The sequence below is a fragment of the Carassius carassius genome, chromosome 11 (assembly GCF_963082965.1).
Source record: "Carassius carassius chromosome 11, fCarCar2.1, whole genome shotgun sequence".
Lineage (NCBI taxonomy): Eukaryota > Metazoa > Chordata > Actinopteri > Cypriniformes > Cyprinidae > Carassius > Carassius carassius.
Genome location: NC_081765.1, coordinates 17,828,804 through 17,853,407, shown reverse-complemented (window position 1 = coordinate 17,853,407; position 24,604 = coordinate 17,828,804). Strand labels below are relative to the sequence as shown.

The 24,604-nt window shown below is 43.1% G+C and overlaps 1 pseudogene; it reads left to right on the top strand.

Moving 5' to 3' along the window:
* LOC132152601 (dynein axonemal heavy chain 7-like) overlaps nt 1–24,604 on the top strand; it is an 82,308-nt pseudogene that overhangs the window by 7,173 nt on the left and 50,531 nt on the right.

The window sequence follows — 24,604 nt, the reverse complement described above, 5'->3', positions numbered from 1 at the left end:
GGGAACCCCATGTAAAACGCCGTGCGTGCAGAGATCACACACCAATAAACCTGAAGCAACGCCCAGGATTTACAGTGCACAGTCACCCGAGGGACTCACAGAGAGCCCAGGACAGGAGAGGGGGGGAGCCCTCCGTCCCATATCTAGCAGCACCCGTAGATGCGGCAATACAATCATCACACAGTCGAGGCAAGGCCTGACCAATGTGGCAATGCGGGTCTTACGCAATACTGCCCATATAACAGTCGGCAGCGCATAGCGCTCACGAACTCAGAATTCCCATCAGGGCCCTGATTCAGTTATACCGACAGCAGCCTTGCTTGCAAGGCGGGAACCTCCAGGTTATAGAACCTGATAAATGCAGACGGCGAGGCCCAACCTGCCGCCATACATATATCCTGCAAGGAGATCCCAGTAGACCACGCCCACGATGAGGCGACGCCCCTTGTGGAGTGTGCTCTGACGCCCAGTGGCCACTGTTTTCGTGGGACGCGAAGAGGTCCACCTCCGCCCTGCCAAATCTCTCCCACAACAGCCGGACTGTTTGCGGGTGTAGAGACCATTTGCCCGTGGGAATGTTGCTTCTGGACAGCCTGTCTGGACCCAGATTCTGTAGCCCAGGCCCATGCACTGCCCTCAGCGAACGCACGTTGCGCTGAGCCCAAACCAGGAGGCGTTCCGCCAGCCTGTACAGGTTTCGGGACCCGAGATCGCCCTGGCGATTTATGTAGGACACCACAGACATGTTGTCCAAACGGACTAAGACGTGGTGGCCATTGATTTGGGGACAAAAGCCCATCAGCGTTTTTCAGACCCTAAACCTTTGAACGGTATACAGTATATTGGCATTATGACTTTCATCTGTGAACATGCTTTCTGTTAAGTAAAGGCACTGACCATTGAAAAACCCATTTTGGTGAACTACTAGAGATCATTCTGATGGATCCATATCCACTGGTGCAGTTACAAATGTTCCTGAAGCTAATGTTCCTGAATCCTGAAGTGTCAGGATTACTGTGGGTTTGCACTTTTAGTGTGGTGTGAGTTACAGTAATCTCATACTTTCTTCATATCCTCAAAGGAAAAGAGGCTTAAACAATATGATTTATAGGTTTGAGGAATATTGTTTGTCAGCCGTTAAGGGGATCTGATTTTGAAGATTTCTGTCTTCAATATTCTTGCTGTCTGGGATCACTTTGTTGATTGATTGCTTTATAATAGGCCAGACTGTTTAACTGAATGTTGGAAAGAACTATAAAGCATTTTGTGCTATATCAATAATTAAAAAAACCTAAAGATGATGCAAGTTTGGGTCAGTTTTTGATGTGATGCTATGATTTCTTTTTCTGAATTTTCATGAAGAATAACAGAGAGTGAAACTGTATCGCTGCAACTCATCATCTGAAATATCTTTTTTATCATATCCTATCTGTGAAACAAATGACTAGTAAGTATTTATTGGATATCAGTGTCTTCAAACTGCTGCAAAGTCCCAAGATTTCTGAGGGTTTAGCATATGCAAGAATTTTCACCTTGTATAGAATGTAGGCTGGATGTAATTTTCTGTAACATGAAATAAAAAACACAGCATTCACACTGCAGAGCTTTAATCTCAAGCCTGTGATATTTATGAATATATCTTATGTTTTCACATAGCCTACTTTGGCATGTCTCCTAGGGCACATCCAACTGATGTTATACCGCCTACCAAACCACTGCTTCCTACATGAACATTTAGTATTTAAGGCCTCAAAAAGAACAGGGAAGGACAAATGAAAAGCAATTTAGCTTCACCTCAGCCTCAGAAAACCCAATTTGAACCCCTTAAAACTCAGTATTTACTGAGGGAATTTAATTATAAGTGCTCTTTTTTTCTTCCTGTGACACTCTGGCCTAGTTTTTCTGCTGTGGCTCCCCTGTGCAGGCACGTATAAGCGAATCTTGTTATATTTCACCCCAGGTTTATGTTTTATGATGAATAATGATGCCTCAAATGCAAGTTCAAACTGAACTACTAGAGCTTTTGGTTTCTTAAACTAGGAAGCTTTGCCTTGGCTTGCCTTGCTTTTCTTAACAGTTCTGACCATTTCTCTATTGCTCTCTTTCTCTTTCTCTTTCTCTTGCTCTCCCTGTGTCATTCTCATTCATCTTTTGTGTCTCCCGCATTTCTATTACATCTGAGAGGAAATTCTAACTTTACAGAAATAACAAATCCAAACTGCAGCAGATGTTTTGCAGAAGTGTGTGTCACAAAGGTGTTCCTGAAATGTAATTCTGGTGTAACTGGTTTTGCATGTCACCTCGAATGAAATATCAAACTTGCGTTGGAAACGGGCAACAGTTCACCGCTGGCTTTATGTTCCAGGGTGCAACCCAACCTGAAAAAGTGTTTTGAGGGTACTGCTGACATCATGTTCACTGATGTTTTGGACATCACTCATATGAGAAGCAGTGAAAGAGAGGTGGTGGAGCTGCTAGATTTCATTTGTACATCTAAAGCTCATGGGCAGGTGGAGAAATGGCTCCTGGAGCTGGAGAATGGCATGCTCCGCTCCATACACAATACAGAAAGGATTGAGTCAGTGGATTTCTGAATAGCAGAAATGGAAACAATTTTCTTGTATTTGATGTAGTTTAGCCTGGCTTGTTCATTAATGCACACAGGTGATTGCTTGTGGCTGAATAATGATAGTTTGGGGGTTTGAGAGAGTTAATAATAATTTGATTTACTGTATGGTGCCTCTAAAAAGCATTCACCCACTTTGGCCTTTTTCATATTTTTGGAAGCACTTTGAAGCATTAGGGCTATATAATATATATTTTTTTACTTATAAATAAAAAATCTTTATAATATCAGTGTGAAATGCAAATGTATTTACAACCTTCTTTTCACAAACTTAAATTTTCTCTTCACACCGCAGAATTCTTTAATTAGATGTCAAATTAAAAACATAAATATCTCAACTTTATTTACCTTAAACATTATGGAACTCTAAGGAGTAAAATTTAAATTTGGGATCATGATTACGACCGGAAAATTTAGTGTGCATTTCAATATCAGTCTTCATATTCATGTCTCTGCCATTCTTAGAAATGTCAAATATTGCAAACTGATCCTTGACTCCTGACTGTAAAGTGATCGGAGAGGCATTTAAAGCATATCCCAGAGACCTAAGTATCAGTTGGGTAATGGTCTTGCCGGGTCAGACAGTGCTCTGTGTGTCTCAGGTTTACTGGAACCATTAACTATGACTTTTGCCTCAATAAACTACTAATTTCCGGCTTATTAATAGTTAGTAAGGTAGTTGTTAAGTTTAGGTATTGGGGACAGATTAAGGATGTAAAATATGAGAAATGCATAATACGTGCTTTATAAGTAATTCACATCCAATATGTTAATAATAAGCAACTAGTAAATAGTGAGAATTGGTCTCTATACTAAAGTGTTACTATTATTTTCATCTCTCAAACTTAAACATTCTGAATTATCTGTTAATATTATTAAATTCATTAAATGTTTTTTTATTTTATTATTATTATTTTTTTACATAATCCCTGGCTGCACCTCTTTACCAGAACTCTATTCAGAGCTTTACTCTTAAATCTTGGCGGAGCCCCAGAGGGTCCTGTATGGAAGTAAAATAATGACTTATGTCTTCGAAACAAAAAAGCATGCTGAATAGCACTATCTGAAAAAATAATGCATTGCATAAACAGTACTTGCATTTTAATGCCTTGTATTTCCAGGGCTTGCATCTTTAGGTCCTGAAATTTAATATAATTGTTCGTTTAAGCTGTGAATAATTCAATTAAAAATATTTCACACACCTTTTCATAATAAAAAATCAATAACTCATATTCACGTTCCAGAATTCACTTCTAAAAATATTAAATCGGTTTAAAAATACGATGTATAATATTCGACAAGCAAATTTCGGTCCATTTTATTTCACTTTCCAAATTCGCTTCCACAAATTCAGTGGTTAAAATTCGGCAGATAATTCGCCCTTTCACATCCGGGAGCTGCAGGAATAGCAGTAGAGCACAGAGGCATGATCTCCATCTGCTGTCAGTCGCTCACCAGCAGGTGGTGCAAGCGGCTTCTGATGAAGACCAAAGCAACTGGTGGATTAAGTAATACACAGAGGTGGGTAGAGTACCCAATAACTGTACTCAAGTAAAAGTAAAAGTACTTCTAGAAATATTTACTCAAGTAAAAGTAAAAGTACTAGTCTTGAATAGTTACTTGAGTAAGAGTAAAAGAGTATCGGATAAAAAATCTACTCAAGTAGTTAGTTACTAGTTACTTTGGGTCATATATACTGAGCCTATTTTTATTTAGATATATAGATAAAATGTATGTAATGTATGTGTGTGTGTATAAATGTATATATTTCATCAGCCTTTACTCCAATTTATGTAATTTATTATAAAACCCTGTCTGTTTACATAAGTAACAGATATAGGTGTCATGCCATAACATATTTTTAATACGACTGACTTTATATTAAATGTGAATTTAACATTGAAAGTTAATGTGATATAAATATTGCTACTAATCTTTCATTGTTCAGAAAGAGAGCAAATAACATTTACATTATTAAAGATCAGTTTCACTGACAGTCTAGATTTCAATCACTCTCAGAAACTCCCATTAAAATCACTGAAACTGTTAACACTGTGAAATCAATATCTTAATTAAAGATTCGTACACACATCTGCACTTTGTTGTTCCTGCGAGAGAATTCGCAAGAAAGAGGTATTCAGTCAGTGAGCGAGTGAAGGAAGCACTGGCATTTTAGCGATGACTCATCTGAACGCCTCTGATTGGCCAATGCTTTAATAAGCTCAAAAGAATCATGTGTGATTTGTTATAATATGCAGCGCTGTATAAACGCATCTATCTCTGGCTAAGCGCCAGCAAGCAATCACAGATCTGAATTTAGCAGCTGATAATATGACTCGCTGAACGTACTTGCACCAGTGAGATTGTATTAAAATTAATAAAATCTTAATCGGCTATGTTTTGTCTTTTGGAAGCTGCATTCAACTTGACTCCCCTCTGTTATAAGCCACACACGTACAACAAACTAATGTCACAGTGGTATCGTGTACTGTAATCGAATGTAGCCCAAGTTATTACCTGTTAAACAGTAGACAGCACACGCGGTGTTCATCTAATAAGGATCTCCATCGCTAGCAAATAATAACCTTTGCAGATTTCAATTCAGTGCAGTTCCAGCCACGTTTTCAACGCTCTTTCTGTTCTTAAACATTACAACTCCGAGTGAACCACTTCAGACGCTCAGCGCGTGCGGCAGGGAACTGAACGACTCATTCAAACTGATTCATGAACCAATTCACTCGTTTGCCAATTGGTTTGATCAAGCCTTTGAACAGAATTGACTCAAAAGAATGAATCATTCGCGAATGGGCATCGCTCATTGCCCAGAGAAAAGTAGACGGCGCGTTTGGAATAAACTGAAGCATTATAACATTTATTGCATTAAGATAAAGTAACGAGAGGAGCGTCGCCCACAGTAACGAAGTAAAAGTACAGATTTTTCCCCAAAAATTTACTCAAGTAAGAGTATAAAGTACCCATCTTTAAATATACTCCAAAAAGTATTCGTTACCCCAAAAAATTACTCAAGTAAATGTAACGAAGTAAATGTAACTCGTTACTACCCACCTCTGGTAATACAGTCACAAAAACTGATCTGCAGAAATTAAGCAAGCGCTAAGCAGAAGTTTTGATTATCGGGGCATGTGGAAAAGCTGATTGTGCGTATGTTTATTTCAAAATCTTTGCTGTTACCAAGTAAGCAGCATTCAAAGGAGATTATAATGGTGTTTTACCCAACGCTGAATTACAGAACTAACATTACATCTAAGGAAGACATATATTGCTTTCAGTTGTTTAGTTTCCGTAACTTTGTGTCATGGCTTGTGCGTCGCTGTGCTGTAATACTGGGGATCCCCTCACGTCACACTCCAGGATTCCCCAATGACGAGTAACGTTTCTCAATCAATTAATACTGTGATTTAAGACCTCAGATCTCAGAATACATTTTATTGATGATTATGCAAACTATATAAGATCATGCAGCGCTCGCGCTCGCTGACGACGGATGCCCCCACTGCGAGCTGTTGCCATGGTGACTCTGAGGACTCGCCTGGCCTTTTTCTCTGAGCCTGCATTCTCCGCTGCGATGAGGCCGCGCTCTCTGCTAGCTTCGGGCAGTGAGGGCTGGGCGAGCTCCGAGGATCTCGCGCCTTCTACTCAGAAGCCCAGCAGACGAGCTGACATCGAGAAGGAGCCGGGGCGAATGCTCGTGTTGGCCGCGATGAGTCTCGGCCGCGAGTGGTTTGCACCAGCGCCCCCCTCTCGTTCCCGGCTGGATGGTATTTCCCTTTCGGATGAGCGTACTTCTCAAAGCCCGCCTCATTTCTTCCTGAGCTTCACGAAGAGGTGGCGAAGGCTTGGAACGCTCCATATTCAGCACGAACTCGTTCGTCTGTCTCACTAGCATTCTCCACACTGATGATGCTAAAAACAGGAACTACCACTCATTTCCGCCGGTGGAACAGGCGATAGCGACGCACCTTTGTCCGCCCTCTGCTGGACGGCAGCAAAAGCGGTGTTGCCATCTAAAGCCTGCTGTGTGACGCTGTGTCGGCACTACTAACGATGGCTGCTTCATCGAAGCGCAGGTGTACGAGTTCCGCTGTGGCCGAGCTCTCACCCAAGCGCGCCGCTGTTTCAGTTCCAGGAATTGTGACTGTCTCAGCGTTTTCTGCAATGCGCAAGCCTGCACAGTTGCCCGCTTGCCTGCACACAAAAGCCGTTATCACAACAGCTTCAGCAACGCAGCTCGAGACCCCCGTTCTCGCTCTACCGGCCGTCGCCCCGCGCCGCGGGGACCGCGGCAGAGGATTACGGTGAGGCCGGGAGTCCCGAAGCCATCCTAGGAAAGCCATCTATGCATGCTGCATGACGCTGCGTCGACACTACACACGATGGCTGCTTCACCGAAGCGCCGGTGTACGAGTTCCGCTGTGGCCGGGCTCTCACCTAAGCGCGCCGCTGTTTCAGTTCCAGAGATTGTGACTGTTTCAGCGTTTTTTGCAATGCGCAAGCCTTTACGGTTGCCCGCTTGCCTGCACATGAAAACCGTTATCACGGCTACCCAGATATTTCCCGAAAAAGGTGTAATTTCTGGTGTCCCGGCCACGGCCGATGGTGCTATAAATGTAGTGACGATGCCCACTGCTCAGTGCCCATCTCCACATATTAGCACAGCCCTTCACACAGGGCTCGCGCCCATAAAAGTGACTCAAGTCGATCACGCGCACTACATAGTAGACGTGCCCACTCCTCAGTGCCCACAATCACTATGTCACACGCGTCATGTGGTTTCTGTAAAAACGAAACCCGTGCACGTTCGTCCGGCCATGGGCGATGGTGCTATAAATGTAGTGACGATGCCCACTCCTCAGTGCCCATCTCCACATGTAAGCACAGCCCTGCACACAGGGCCTGCGCCCATAAAAGCGACTCAAGTCGATCGCGCACACTGCATAGTAAGCGTGCCCACCCCTCAGTGCCCACAATTACTATGTCACACGCGTCATGTGGTTTCTGTAAAAAACAAAACCCGTGCACGCTCGTCTGGCCACGGCCGATGGTGCTATAAATGCAGTGACGATGCCCACTCCTCAGTGCCCATCTCCACATGTAAGCACAGCCCTGCACACAGGGCTCGCACACATAAGATCGACACAGATCGGCGCGTGGCTTCTGTAAAAACGAGGCCTGTGCACGTACACAGGCAGACACCGTGCACAGGCAGACAGCGAGTTGAAAGTGGTAAATGTGCACATATGCAGCCCACTGTTACTCGCAGACATATCGAGTCCCACGGGACCTGCTCAGCCTTCCCCCAGTCGGTTAAGCGCCGGGACGGGGTCGAGGAGGAGCGATCTGCCCGCTGTGATCAGCGCGCTCCCCGCCTCAAATGCGCAGCACACCCGAGCGCCGCCGTTGCCCGGTCAACAGAGCGCGCTTCGCATCCAGCCCTTAGCCATTCATGCAGATGCATGGTCAGCGCTTCCAGGGGTTTCGGATTGGGTGCTAGGCATTATAAAGAGAGGCTACTCGCTACAGTTTTTTTTCCGACGCCCTCCGCGCTTTTCAGCGCGCGTCGAAACTACGGTCAAAACAGAAGTAGCACACATACTTCGGGCCGAAATATCAAGACTGTTGAGCAAAGGGGCTGTAGAGCCTGTGTCTCAAGCTCAAAGCGAGGGGGGGCTGTACAGCAGATACTTTCTGGTGCCCAAGAGAGACGGGGGTATCAGGCCCATACTGGATCTAAGACAGCTGAACAAGGCATTGATGAAACGCAGATTCAAAATACTTACGACCAGGAAACTCCTCGCGCAGATTCGCAGAGGGGACTGGTTCATGTCAATAGATCTGAGGGACGCGTATTTTCAAATACAGATAGCGTCAAACCACAGGCGATATTTGAGATTCGCCTTCGAGGGCCAGGCATACCAGTTTACAGTCCTCCGTGGCTCCTCTTACGTTTACGAGGTGCATGGATGCAGCGCTCGCTCCTCTCAGACTCAGAGGCATACGAGTGCTGAATTATTTGGACGACTGGCTGGTTCTGGCCCGATCACGAGCGGAGCTGGTGAACCACGGGGCCGTTTTACTCGATCACCTCGAGAAGCTCGGCCTCAGTGTCAATTGGCCGAAGAGTTTGCTGAACCCCAGTCAGACGATCCTGTTTCTGGGTATAGTTCTGAACTCGTGTTCCATGACGGCCCGGCTGTCACCACAGCGCGCGATGGGCATTCAGCGCGCAGTGAGTTCTTTCCTCTTTCCAAACACTGTCAAAAGATGCTGGGTCTTATGGCCTCAGCGTCTCCGGTTCTGCGGCTGGGCCTGCTCCGCATGCGCCCCCTGCAGTTCTGGCTGAAGGCTCGGGTGCCGTGCAGAGCGTGGGCGTCTGGCCGGCTGCATTTCAAGGTCGATCAGAGCTGTGTTGCAGCTCTAGAACCTTGGACAGCGAACGGCTGGTACCGATCAGGTGTAAGCCTGGGGACTTCCCCAAGTGTGAGAATGGTGTCGACAGACCGTCCTTTGGCCTATGGTCATAACGGGAAAAGCTCCATCATATCAACTGCCTGGAAACACTGGCAGTGGAGAACGCGCTGACGCGCTTTTGTCCCCATATCAAGGATCACCACATCGTAGTCCGTGCGGACAACATGTCCGTGGTGTCCTACATAAATCGCCAGGGCGGTCTCGGGTCCTGAAACCTGTGCAGGCTGACGGAACGCCTCCTGGTTTGGGCTCAGCGCAACGTGCGCTCGCTGAGAGCAGTGCATATGCCTGTACTGCAGAATCTGGGTCCAGACAGGCTGTCCAGAGGCAATGTTCCTACGGGCGAATGGTCTCTACACCCGCAAACAGTCCGGCTGTTGTGGGAGAGATTTGGCATGGCGGAGGTGGACCTCTTTGCGTCCCACGAAAACGCTCACTGCCCCGCGTTCTTTTCCAAGAACGAAAGCGCGCTGTCACGGAGATGGCCGTGCTGCCCGCTTTATGCGTTCCCTCCCGTCTCCCTCCTTCCGCAGGTGATAGAACGGCTGAGAGAAACGAGATGTTCAATACTGCTTGTAGCACCTCTTTGGAAGAACCAACCATGGTTCCCAGATTTGATGCAGTTAGCAGATGTCGCCCTGTGGCCGGTACCGTTGAGGAGGGACCTCCTCTCGCAGGCCAGGGGCTCGATTTGGCACCCTCAACCGGAGTTGTGGTCCCTCCATGTGTGGGCGCTCAACGGTTACCCGCTGATCTCGCAGTGGGAGTGCTAAATACCATCACTCAGGCTAGAGCTCCGTCGACACGACATCTGTATGCCTCGAAGTTGTCGGTGTTCTCCAGCTGGTGCACAGCTCGAGGTTATTCACCCCTTAGTTGTGAGGTGACGGAGGTCCTCTCCTTCCTACAGGAGCTGTTGGATAAGGGCAGAGCCCCATCCACGCTCAAAGTTTATGTGGCGGCCATCGCGTCAATAGGAAGGAACGATTTAGTCATCCGGTTCCTCAGAGGAGCTAGGAGGCTGAATCCTCCCAGACCTCCGTCAGTCCCTATGTGGGACCTCGCGGCGGTTTTGGAGGCCACGAAGGGTCCCCCTTTTGAGCCTATCCAATCGGTTAGCCTTCAGCATCTGTCGTTCAAGACAGTATTCTTGTTGGCTCTCGCTTCTGTGAAGCGTGTGGGTGATTTGCACGCACCTCGGTGAGCCAGTCGTGCTTGGAGTTTGGGCCCAATGACTCAAGGGTCATACTCAAACCTAGGCACAGTTATGTGCCGAAATCCCTCAACACACCGTTTCGGGCTCAGGTTATTGCCCTGTCTGCCCTGCCGGTGTCAAAAGTCTTCTTTGCCCTGTCAGGGTTTTAAGAGCTTATGTGTCTCGCTCTGCTGCCTTTCGGCAGACAGAGCAGCTGTTTGTCTCGTTCGGTGGACGTTCCAAGGGAATGGCTGTTTCGAGAGAGACTCTATCCAGATGGATAGTTGAGGCCATAGCGTTAGCTTACTCTTCCAGGGGCCTTCAGTGCCCGTTGGGCGTCAGAGCACACTCCACAAGAGGCGTCGCCTCGTCGTGGGCGTGGTCTACTGGGATCTCCTTGCAGGATATATGTATGGCGGCAGGTTGGGCCTCGCCGTCTACATTTATCAGGTTCTATAACCTGGAGGTCCCCGCCTTGCAAGCAAGGCTGTTGTCGGTATAGTCGAATCAGGGCCCAGAGGGGAATTCTGAGTTCACGAGCGCTATGCGCTGCTGACTGTTATATGGGCAGTATTGCGTAAGACCCGCATTGCCACATTGGTCAGGCCTTGCCTCGGCTGTGTGATGTCATATTGCCGCATCTACGGATGCTGCTAGATATAGGACGGAGGGCTTTTTCCCTTTTCTGTCCTGGACTCTCTGTGAGTCCCTCAGGTGACTGTGCACTGTAAATCCTGGGCGTTGCTTCAGGTTTATTGGTGTGTGATCCCTGTGCGCACGGCGTTTTACATTGGGTTCCCGTAGCGTCTTAGCTAAGACGCAGTACGAGAGAGCTCTCGTAAGAGAACGTACTCGGTTACTAAATGATTCACTCTGGTTCACTTCGGCGATGAAATAAATCAGGTGAGTCAGCCTTTTCGAGCTCCTTTTATAGGTTGGGCCACACCCGTTTCGGCGGGAAGTGGCAAGAAGGGCGCAAAGCGCCCTTATTGGTCTGATGTTGCATCAGCCCGCGCTCGATAGGCTGTGCAGTTGCCGCAGAACAAGCCAATGAGTGAACGAGCCGTCTCGCCTATGGCTGTGTACTGCTGCAAATGCGCTTTACAAAAATACAAAATTAAGGATAATTTTTTGCTTCAGTATTTCGTGAAAATAGACTTTTCCCGTAGCGTCTTAGCTAAGACGCAGTACTCGTTCGCTCTTCTAGAGAGAACCGAGGTTAAGTTTAGTAACCGAGTACGTTTCTTTATTTCAATGGAATTACATTTGCTTCAATAAAAATTAACGAAACTTTATAAATTTTAATGTAACTTTTTCAGAAACTATCAAAAATATGCCATTACAAAAGAAGAAAAACACAATGAAAATAAAAAAAATTAACTCAGTCGCAAAAATTTAACAGGCTCTTCAAATATGCTTCATTTTTTGTTAAAGGTACAATTTGTAAGATATTTGCAGTAATATATCCCAAAACCACTAGGCTAGTGTTAATATATTTTGTCCAGCTGATTACTAACAATATCTCTAATGTTTTCAACTACTTGTAAATTATGAGAAAATTCCCATTCTAAACAGTGACACGGGGCAGTGCAGTCGCCTGTCAATGACGTTAGTTCCCCTTTGTTACCGCCTTTACTGACGTAGAAACCACCAGTGTTTGGAATAACGACGTTATTTTTTCAGTAACGGGGGAATCTAACTAATTACTTTTCCCTTCGTTAAAACGCTGTTAACATTACTGGACGTTAAATGCGGTGTGTTACTATGCATTAATTTAATAAACTGTATAATCCGAACGCACCCCTGGCTCACACAGCGAGTGAGGAGGTGAGTTACTTGATAACGAGAGAAGTGATTATGATTGGCTAAGGTAGAGTCATGTGTTTCATGGTAGCCAATCAGAGTCAGTGTTTTTACACACATGCCGGCACACGTGCCAGTGGCGCCAAACACACACACACACACACACACACACACACACACACACACGCAACAGCTAAACAGAGATTATCAGCAGCAGCAGAGATGGCGAGTCAGGAGCAATCCGATGAAAAGTTGGCATTTTCAGGGTGGAGATGTAAGCACTACTTCAAATTCATTGTGGTCAAAGGCAAGAACGTGCATGTAATGTGCAGCCTACGTGTAATGTGTGACACACGCATATATACAAAGCTAGTGGCCAAAAACACTTTTCTTACAAAGATAATACTTGAAGTGCAGGATAATACTCTTGCCATCTGTTGACGTGCAATAAATATCGAAAGTTATGTACGAACACCTGTCTGTTCTACTCATTTCAACTGACTTGTGAAATCTGCTAAAAAAAATACAAATTCTTTGACATATAGCAACTTTTTTTTTTTTTTACAGTAACACAAATAGTTACTTTCCCTGGTAACGAGTTCCTTTTATTATAGAGTAATTCAGTTACCAACTCAGTTACTTTTTGGAACAAGTAGTGAGAAACTATAACTAATTACTTTTTTAAAAGTAACATTTCCAACAGTGGAAACCACATGACAACAGTGTCCTGGACAAATGCGGAAGTAGTGCCTAGTGTCCAGCAAACCACTAGCTTGCTTCAAGAAGTTCCATATTTACTTATTCTTGCACGTTTTATGGTGGATTGTGTTACTTAATTATGCAACATAATTACTGTTTACCGTCTGCTGCTGGTTCTGTCAACAAGGACAGCTCCCATAAACGTAAACGTACAGGTCAACCAAAGACCCGAGAAGAGTTTGGGACAAGAGGAGAGCGACGATCAATATCGGTTTTACATTTTATAGATGGAGAGAGCTTCGCGACAAACTTCAACTAGAAAGAGATGCCGATCTCGCATGTGTTTTACTCTAGAGGTGAGTTTTTTGATCCGTATCTTTACAGAAAACGTATGCTATTATAACGATCAACAAGATTAGTATTATGGGGCATACACGGCAAATGCGGGGCATCACGTCTCTAGACCCGCGCGAGGATGCGTCTGATCCATAGTCTGATCGCGTCTTTGCATCCGTTAAATCATGATTTATCTTTCCGTCTGATTGATGGCCGTCAACGGTTGGGTAGAAGACAACAAATCCCATCATTCCATGCTACTTCTTAGCGTCGTCATTATTGTTTTGGTAGTGCGCCCTCTCGTGGCAGGTCCTACAACCTGTACTGTACCTTTCATGTTTTTCAAAGAGTTTTTGAAAAACAAGTGAAATCTGTGGCAATGCATTCAGAATCCACGATTAGCGAAAACGAATCTTTGAAAAACATTAACAAAGAATGAAGCATATTTGAAGAGCCTGTTAAATTTGTGCGACTGAGTTAATTTTTTTTTTCATTTTCATTGTGTTTTTATTCTTTTGTAAAGGCATATTTTTGATAGTTTCTGAAAAAGTTACGTTCAGTTTTTAAGTTATCTTCATTTTTATTGAACCAAATGTAATTCCATATATTTCTTGCTGTCACTGTTCACTTCTTGCTGTGTTTCTGCCCTGTTTTATTGGAGCATATAGTGCTTGTTCTGTGATTATGAATGTTTTGTGATTGTCTCCTGCAGGCTCTCTTCCGGACGGTAGCTATTATGGTGCCAGACTATGCTCTGATAGCTGAGATTGTGCTGTATGCCTGTGGATTTGTCAGAGCACTACCGCTCTCTGTGAAGATTGTAGCAGCTCTCTTCCCAGAACCACTATGATTATGGCAACAGGGCTGTCAAATATGTTCTGACTGCCACAGGGAACCTGAAGGTAGGACCTGTATCTGCAAAAAAAAAAAAAAAATCACAATATGATTTAAATATTTTGATAAAAATAATATGCTTTAACTTTGCAGTGACACACATGCATGCAAACATTTTTGATTCAGCCTAACTTATTAAGGTCACAAGAGAACTATTCTGTGGTGTTAAATCAGTGCCCTTTATTTGCAACATTCATGGCCTGAATCTTTAGTGACATGATTTGAAGATTCAGATTTCAGTTGGTCTTTGATTGTGTGAATGTGAAGACATTTGTTGTTTTGATTTAAAATCTCATTACATTTAGCTAGATGTTTTGGTTCCTGCTGCTTCTGCTGAGCCACTGTTTCTGAGCGCTTCATGAACTTTGTTAAAGCAATTCTGAATGACTATCAACTGCAGTTATCTCGGTTCCTTTTTGCCTGCCATTGTTATCAGCACAGAGTTACCAAGGGTCAGAGGAGTGAAACATTTCCACTCCATCTCAATTCCCATTGCATGTTCCCAGGGCCGGCTTTGCAGACAGGCGACACAGGCGGCCGACCTGGGGCGCCATCTGCTGGACGGGGCGCAAAATTGCAGAATTAAAAAAAAAAGTTAATTAAATGTATGTATCGTATTATGAAAGCTGCGCACACGCTACACACTTTTACTGTGCACTGTCCACACACTGCTTGTATTTGTCCATTTCTTTTACTAGATTTGCAATCCTAAAAAACGACTGAGTCACTCTGACAGGCAGCTGTCAAACTCAGCTGCTCAGCAACCGGGAGTGGCGCGAAAACATCTGGCAGCTGGTTTTAGCGCTTTAAATGATGGGGTAAATGAAAACACGTAATAAAATGAAAACACTATAACTGCTTTTCCAGGGGGGGCACCAAATAACCTAGAGCCGGCCCTGCATGTTCCTTCTCCTCTCCCCCTCTCACCACTTTTCATCTGTGGATCAAAGCCAAATTAATCTGACACTGAATATAAATAGTGTTCACACTCAATTCAGCAGCCTGGTGAATTGCAGATCTGTGAAAATCCTGAACTATTGAAACTGAGAAGTTTGCTAAAACCTGTGTGACCCTAAAGAATTCTGGGCTCCAATCAGTACAGCTCTCTCTCTCTCTCTCTATTCATCTCTACTGCCTAAGGAACAGAACACGATAAAGCATGATTTCAAACACCACGCTTTTCAGATTGAAATGTCATTAGAAAACTGCAGTTGTCATGTGTTATACTATAATTTCATTTAACTGCTAGACAGAAAGTCAAGGTTTGCCATAGACACCATAGAGAATGCTCATTTCAGCATGAGCACTGAGCAGATCCCCTGAAGCGGTGAATTTCATCTTCATAGGTGGCCCTACCTTAGCTAATTTCTTGATCTCTGATTTATAAATGTTGCACTGATTTTACCTAAAACCACATTTAGTATGGAGAGAGAATATCCTCATACAGATCTTATTTACTGAAACTCAGACATTGAGAACAGAGTTGAAGGATCCCATAGGCCATCAGAGAAGACAGGTCAAAGGAACATCTGCAGTGCATACACAATGTGCCTCAAGCAAGAAGATATGCTTGATAAACCTCAACATCTGAATAAAAGCCATGTCACCTGTCAGAGTCACACAGGCCACTCACTCCCTACAAAGTTTTAAGAGTGGCAACTGCATTTATTTGGAGGAGTGAATCCCATTGTTCTGTATTTGTGCAGAATAAAATAATCACTTCTGCTGAGCTCACAATGGTTGACATAGTGACCGAAGCTGCAGTTTGGCTTCTTGTGGCTGCAAATAAGAATGATGCTAGCAGCTAGTGACCAAACAAAAAACATTTTAATGTCCAAAAATTTTTTGTAAACAGTGAACCGTAAATGCACTGTCTGGTATTTCTAGGCACGTCGCTGAATTAATTCCATTTTGAAAGAAATTTGTACTTTTATTCAGAAAGGACATATTTATCAAAACTGACTATAAAGACATTTATAATGGTACAACAGATTTATTTTTCAAATAAAAGCTGTTCTTTAGAACTTTCTATTCAAAATGTCAACATTTACACAAAAACATATCTTATTAAATATTTTTTTTATTATAATTAATTTTTCCAGTGTTGCCTTCTCAAACATATCTATGCATTAGTAAAACTGAACTATACAAATATATTTATAATAAAAAATATAATACATATAGTGTGAGAGAATTAATACTGGACCCAAAATTACAGACATACGCAAGCCTTGAAAGTTTATTTTTAGTTTCTTTAATATCAAAGTTCTCAGGATGCTGGCAGGTCCTCTCCAGGCCAGGAGGTGGCTACAGTGAAGTAAGCAATGGGAGTATAAAATCAGAGGAAGGTCTGGAGGTTAGCAAGCTATTTGAATGATTCCAAGCAGGAACTGAGTGAATCGGCTTAAAGATATAGCCTGGATCAGTATAGCTGACAGGATTTAGTTGGTCTTCGGAGATCGATGGGGTGATCTGCTTGGGAATCAAACCCTAGTCTACCAAGTGACAGGCAGAGACATAGTCCACTGTACCACACAGGAGAGTCTACCAGTGTGTTCTAGAAGGCATTCTGAGAAGTAATAGAGTAGAGAACAAACAGAGACAACACAATCCAGTTTCCTTTATCCTCTTCCAATCCCATGTCCAAAACAATTCCACAATCCAAATCCAGAACAGCAAATTTACTAGTCAGTCAAACTTGTTACCTCTTGATAAAGGTTCAGGCAGAGAGAGAAAATGGAGTTCAGAGGGTAGAGTTCACACAGGCTTCAAGGATCTGATTCAGGAACTGGCTGGAATGTTCACCAATGAGCTGATGAGACAATCTGGCAAGGAGGTAAGAGTAAGACTGGCTTATATAGTTAGGGAGACAGGTGAAACCAATGTGGGAAATTAAAGAGGAGTCTTTGAGTTTGAGTTACGAGGCCAGGAACAGGAAGCTGGAATGCTAGTTGACAAAATAAAAGACTAACAGGAAGTGGTGACAGAATCATGACATATAGGATTCTTGTTGACTTAATATTTCTAAAGCTATGTCTATGTTCATAGTTTTAGATTTTGGATGTGTCAATAATTCCATATTTTACTTGACAGATGTCACAAATATTGACTGTAAAAAACCTGTTTTTTGTTTCCAGGTGTGTCTTATTAGTTCATCCTCCTCACCTATTTGCCCCTTGTTATCTGCCCTATTTGAGTTCTAGCCTGTCTAGCCCTCTCACCCACAAAGACCTTTCCCTATTGGAGTATGCGGTTGAGTTCAGCCAGCTCGCCGTTTTCACGGCATTTAACGATGCTGTGCTGAACTCACTGTTCTGGATCGAGGGAAAAATTACTATCATCCCGTCGACCTCCCAGACACCTCTGGACTGAGCTGGAGGGAAGCTATTATCTGGAGTCTGGAGAGCATCTATCCCTGAACCAGAGCACAGCCAGACCCAGAGTCAAGCCCACCATCTCCTCGCTGCATGGAGTGCAAGCCCAAGCCCACCAATGATGGAGAGCCAGAGCCTGTCTTGACAGACGAGCCATCACCAAGGAGTGCGACAGAGCTGAGGATCGCCACAGAGCCAGAGCCTCTCGGATCATCAGACCAGGTGTGAGAGCCGCTACTATGCCTGCTGCGAGGGAGAAAGCATAAACAGTTAAAGCATGGAGAGGAGCTCCTCCACCTACACCAAGGCTGAGGGCAAGCTATTTACGGATCTGGGATTATGTAACTCCGAAGGAGAGAGGACTCCCGTTTATGAGTTAAACCATGAAAGCCTGGAGGCTCACAAATATCAACCCGCCCTCCCACCCCCTGCTGCCTCCTCTTCTGCTGTCATCTGGCAGCCCCTCTGCTCACTTTTAGCCCACCATCGTTATGGTGAGAGCTCTGCAGGTCTGCCATCTTCCATCGTCACCATGGCTCCAGCCTCTAAGCCCCGGACTTTGCCTCGGCCCGTTGACCCAGAGGCTCCAACATGGCTCCTAGCTCCTTCCTTTCCGCCGTGATCCATCAGTCCACTGGCTCCACTGGGCCTCCTTGTCCCTCTCTGTCTTGGGCTCCTCCGCCATCTGCTCTGCCGCATTTGGTTGGCCCTCTGGAGTCGTCAGCCTGTCCTCCTCCATGGCTCCTCCCTCCCTCTGATCCGCCATGGCTCTTCCTGTTTCCTTCTTTGCTCCACCCTCTGTTGTCGCCTCCCTCGACTCTGTCTGCCTGTCCCCTTCCGGGTGTCCATCTTCCTCCTGAGCCTCCTCCCAAGTCCCCACCTGTCCCTCCCCATGTTGTTTTGGGACGGGGGTGATATGTCACGAATATGGACTGTCTGTGCATGTTTTCCCTTGTTTGTAACATGTCCATATTTGTTTTTACCGGTTCCTGTAACCATTGTGTGTTCATTGTTTCCAGGTGTGACTAATTAGTTTATCCTCCTCACCTGTCTGCACCTCATTATCTGCCCTATTTGAGTTCTAGCCTGTTCCATTCTCCATTGTCCAGTATTAAACTTCAACTCCATGCTACGTGTGTGTCTCCTGACTACCCTGTGTTCCCCTTCTTGGAATATTAAAGACTGTTTTTTGGTGTTAACTCCTCGTCTTATCGTTCCTCGCTCCTGCACAGTAGGCGATTGGAACAACAGCATATGTCCAAATGTGCAAAAATGTACACTTCAACATATATATTAAAATCTATATGAACACTAATGAAAAGAGGCTAATAAATAACAGGGATTACTCACTGGCCTAAATAACTAAATATTGTGTGTATAGAATAGGACAAGCAAGAAAGGAGTGACAACTTGTATTTTACTCGAATGCATGATGACTTTTACTCTTCTGAATGTGTTTATAGTGTGACAATAAGGAAGCTGAAATATTAAAGCCACAAAAACAAATCTCACAGATCTGAAATAGACAGAGGAGAAACCTGACCTTGCAGCTCTCACTCGCTTTTCTCGGTGTGTCAAATTTGAATAGTGCATGCTTGTGTCATCTCTACTGTTCTCAGAAATTAATACGCCTGTGTCATTTTCACAGCAATCTTTGCACCATCACACCCGAGAGTGCACTCTTTTGCCATCTTGAAATTACTTTTGGAGACAAAGCCATGCTCTAAACCCCTGAGGTCTGAGTTGCAAATGACTGTGATGGTAAAGAATGAGCAAAGACAATGGGCTGAATGCCACTCTCCCCCTGGAGACCCTGGAAAAGTGACAGCACAAGCAAATCTTTTATTGAGTGTCAAGGCTGTTTCTCTCCCTGTGTTTAAAATGTCACAGTTAAAGTTTCCAGAGTAGAATGAAGATATTCTGTTGCTGGGATCTATTATTGATGTTAACCTCACAGAATTTCTGGCTCATGACCTTCCATTATTTGAGGAAAACATCTGTATCAGTATTTTCTACATATACCACAAATAGTTCAGTCATAAAATTTATGTGTAGTTCTCCAATTAATATTCTGTAACTTGTCAGTCATTGTGAATCTGTCCAGGGCATCACTTCTGATCTATTCCCTGGATTCAAGCTTCCAAAAACCAGACTACAGTGTGTTGCTTGAGGCTATTAGGGAAAACAACTCTAAGATGAACCTGCAGGTCAGTGACTTCTTTGCTAAGAAGATCATGCAAATCTGTGAAATGATGATTGTGCGTCCCAGCTTCATGTTGGTGGGAAGACATCTGCCTGCTGCATGCTGACCGCAGCTCTGCATGACATCTGTGAGAAGGTGCTGTAAATGGACAACTAAAAACTAGTGCTGCTCAAATATTCACAATGGGAGAAGAACTTTAAGCATGTCTGTTACATAAGATTCAAACTTTTCTTCTTTTATCCTACTTATTGACAGTTTTTGAGTGCTTTTTTCTTGTACCCAGGATGTGAACTCCCAAAGTCTCAAAGACCCCCACATTTCTCAAGCAGTTCCAACTGGGTGTGAATTTGTATCACAATACCACAATACAAACTGTTATTTTTGCATAATAGCTTCACTTCAACGCTTTAAAGGAAATGTGATTTATTGTGTTTTCAGAGAACAGTCAACACATTTAGTGATGGTATTGCTATAAATCACTGCACTTTGCCACTTCCCAGGTGCATTTACCATTCCAGGCATATATTTGTCCATCCATTCATCCATTTATCTATGCATCTATACCTCTATCCATCCATCCATCCATCCATTCATTGATTCATCTCTCCCTCCCTCCCTTCATCCATCTATACCTCTGTCCCTTCATACATCCATCCCTACATTCATCCATTTCTCTTTAAATCTGTTTCTACATTACTTTAATCTCTCCCTTCCTTTCATTTTTAGCCACCCATACATTTATCCCTCCATTCATCCCTCCCTCCTTCTATGCATCAGTTATATTGTTTAATTCTCTATAACCATCTGTTTATCTATCCATCCAACATCCCTCGCTCCATAACATTTATTGCTTCTCAGCATGTGCACATTCTGAGTTAGTAAAAAAGTTATAATGTCTCTCCATGTACAGAAAAAATTATTCCAGTCACTACTAGATAAATAACAATGAACATCAAATTCACTGCCATCAATTTAAAGCCATCTAAAAAAAAAATAACATCAACTGTGCTATCTGCTTGAAATATGCAGCTCTTATATTTCTTTCACCATAGTAACACTAAGCCTAAATCTTTGCCATCTTTTACTTTGATGTTGTTCAAAATGCAGTCATACCCGCTTTCCCAAAGGATTACAGTTTGAAGCTTTGTTTCACTGGCTTATAATAGAAATGTTTATGTTAAAACAATTGTTGGCAGAAGACACCGTAGAGAATAGTCTTTGACACAGCAAGAAATTGGGGAACAAACCTAGATCTTCTAAAAGGTGTAATTGAGGAATAAAAAGGAAAATAATAATTGCAGATGGGTGTCAAATGTTTGCTTCACACTTAGTTTCATATTTGATAGCTGCTGTTTTTGCTCGAGGCTATGAAGGCATGTTACAAAATTGGGGTTGTTATAGAGGGAAAAAACTTTCAGCGGAAAGAACTAGTTTAAAACATTGCAAGCATTTTAAGTGTAAACTAATGTCACAGTGTTGACATTTTTGTATAATAGTTTTTTCTCTGACTAGGGAAATGTTAGTTAACCTAATTTTTCTCTTCAAACATCCAAGATTATCCAGATGTCTTCAAAGATGAGCCTTATCTTTAAACCCATGGACCTGCAGGTGTCTTCGCCAGCCACGGTAAGATGACCACTGAGTGTGCAGAATTTCAGATACTGCAGCAGTCGAGATATGATACATCATAATCTGCGGGCATCTTTTTTAAAAAACAAAGAAAAATATGACAAATAATAATAAATACAAAATATAAAAATATACAGTCTGCTGCATTTCCTCACAATGGAGCAAACTTGTGGCTTAAAAAGTTTGTGTTCTTTTAATTTAGCTAAGAGGTCGCTCCATGACATGTATATATCATGAAAATATATCCTCACATTTCCCAGCACATTTTGTTGTATGTTTATCAGACTAGACATCTCTGAGGCTGCCTTTGATGTTTTGGGTTGCAAAAAAAAAAAAAATTAGACCATCAAATGGGATTGTTGTTGTCATTTAACAAACTTGTCAAAAGGGACTTTCCAATTCACTGGCAATAACACAACCACACCACGCTTCCCCCCTCTCAGCCTACTCAAGAATGGCATAACACCATTTTCAGAAACACCAACACGATTTCCTCCCCTTATTTATCTCAGCGTCTTCTCCTAAGATGGCTTTGTATCTGACATAGCTTCTGCTTCACACATCCCAGCCTGAGGAAAACCTCTTATAGTTGTGGATCCCAGCTTTTTCTGGCCCAGTGTGGGCAGAAGGCTCAGTTTCAAAGGAATGGGTGATGATGACAGAGATTAAACAAGCATCTTATGGAGAACGAAAGAGTGTGAAAATGTTGTGTGTTTTTGTGTTGTTGTCGACCATCACCAGATCAGATCAAAGTAGACAACAGAGCCAGAGGGACAGAGGGAGGCAGAGATCACATTTGTGTGAATATCTTGTCTTGCTTTGACACAAAACAAAAAAGGTCTGGCTCTAGCATAAATTTTCCTTTGGCTTATATATGTCTCTCGCAATTTCTGCCTTGTTCTCCTCCATTTTCTATATTAATGCTTGACTCGTGGCCTGCTGCAAACTAGACCAAAGTTCAATGAGAATCCAGTTGAACAAGCTAACATGCTCTTGAGGTCATGCTTGTTCCAGATCTGTCCTCCGGCTTAACACCTGTGCATAAGCACCAAGTTTGCAATTCACTTACACCTCTACCATTCACATGGGCCTACTGTTGGAGCCGACAGCTGTTTCCGTCACGTAACCTTGATGATGCGCAATTCATCAAACCATTAAGCACAGAAGACCTTTATCTTTTTAGTAACCCAGTGCAGCTGCCATACAGATGAATAAAATGCAATTTGTTTGAACTTTGCACCATTCCAGATGGCTAAGTAATATATAAAAAGTTTGAATGTCCACATCCTTTAGAAAGGACTGTGGCAATGAGTGCTGTTTGTTTGCATCTTTTTGATAGAGCTTTATATATATATATATATATATTCACGAAAGTCACATTATCTAGTCAGCTGTTTTTTTATAGGCTTTTACATTATTACAAAAATGTCTGTTTCCAAAAATAACTTTCTTTTTAACTTTCTATTCATCAAATAAGCCTGGAAAACAAAAATGTATAACGTTTTTCACAAAAATATTAAGCAGCGCAACTTTTTTCAACATTTATCATAATAAGAAATGTTTCCTGGGCACCAAAGCATTTCTGAAGGATCATGTGACACTGAAGACCATTAATTTCTAATCAAATGAATTCAGTCTTGGTAGTCATAAGAGACTTCTTTTGCTGACCCAATAGTGTATCAGTTCTTTTATCAAGCTGGGATATTACTGCTTTCTGTGCAGGTATCTCACTGTGGTTTGATCTACATTGAGCCTCACATGTTGGGAGGGCGGCCTTTGATGCTGTCTTGGCTCAACACTTTGCCCTCTACTCTGAGCTCCATGCACAAAGACCTTATCACTGGCCACTTCGACCACATGCTGCCATTGTGTCTTCAGCTCATCTGCGAAGGCACTAAGGTACAACTGTAACCGTGCTGCAGATAATAAGGGAGTTATTTCCCACAGAATTAAAAGGCATCTTTAATATTAAGAGCTGCACATTCATTGAACTGATATTAAATTGCACTTCAATCATGACCACTTCTTATCAAGTATATTTATGACAATTATAATTGCATTATAATTATAATTGCATACAGTTAGTGTTGGCGGTATGGTTATGTTCTGGGCAACACTCCACACGCCTGTCCATGCAGCCATGCTTGGACAGAGCGGGGAGAGCAGCAAGACAAACTCCCCTGGGGTACAGAACAGAACCATTATAAGCATATATAATTACAATTCACAATTACATGAGTTGTAAACAAAATGTCATAGAGACTGCTTCCAATGAAGACACTGTAAAGAAAGAACAAGTTAGATCGGATTACAGGTTCAGTTGGTGGAGCTGGGGTTGGAGGAGGGAGTTAATTGCAAGCAGCAATGCGATGGAAGAGACACTGAATAATGGGAATTTAAATAGACCGCAGGTGATAGGTGTCAAGACTGGATTGGTACACGTCAGGAACAGCTGACTGTCAGCTGATGCAAGTGTGACTAACATGGCCTGACTGAACTAACACGATGCTCGATTTCAATCAGGACCACTTCCGTCAAGTATATTTATGACAATTATAATTGCATACAGTTAGTGTTGGCGGTATGGTTATGTTCTGGGCAACACTCCACACGCCTGTCCATGCAGCCATGCTTGGACAGAGCGGGGAGAGCAGCAAGACAAACCCCCAAAACAACCATATGCCAAAACTCCCCAACACAACTGATACAATTTGAATGGCCAGCTATGAGAAATGTTGCTTGATACTATATTTATGGGGGAAGCATCACCCAAACTCGGAGAGAAGCATACAACAAGCATGTTGCTTAGCTGCTTATGCAAAATATTTGAGAGAACTGTATTGGGGAAGCATACACCCCTAGCAGCATTTTTTCCCAAAGGCACCTCATGAAACGGATTTCGGACAGGCTTCTGAGGCGGAGTAATGGTTTAATGATCTACAGCAAAATATAGAGAGCTTTGGTTATAACTAAGTGGATATTTCATTACTGCAATATTCATTTCTCGCTAGAAATTACATAAGTGGAAAACGTTGTTCAGAAACATACATTTACACACAAACTGACCACAGAGCGCAACTTTTTAGATGCCATCTTTATTTTTTGGCTTAAATGTCACAGGATGTAACACACGGGATTGTGGGATATCAAAGGCAGCGAAGGATACATCTATGTCCATCTATTGTATGAATTATTACAGATTCATAAACCCATTTGTAAATGTTACAAGCACTATCTGCATTCATAAGCTGCCCCCTCCTGATTCATGTTTGGTGAGAATCATGTATTTTACCATTTAAATTTACCTTTTTTATATATATATATCATAATACAATTAATTTCAGAGCTGCATTAAA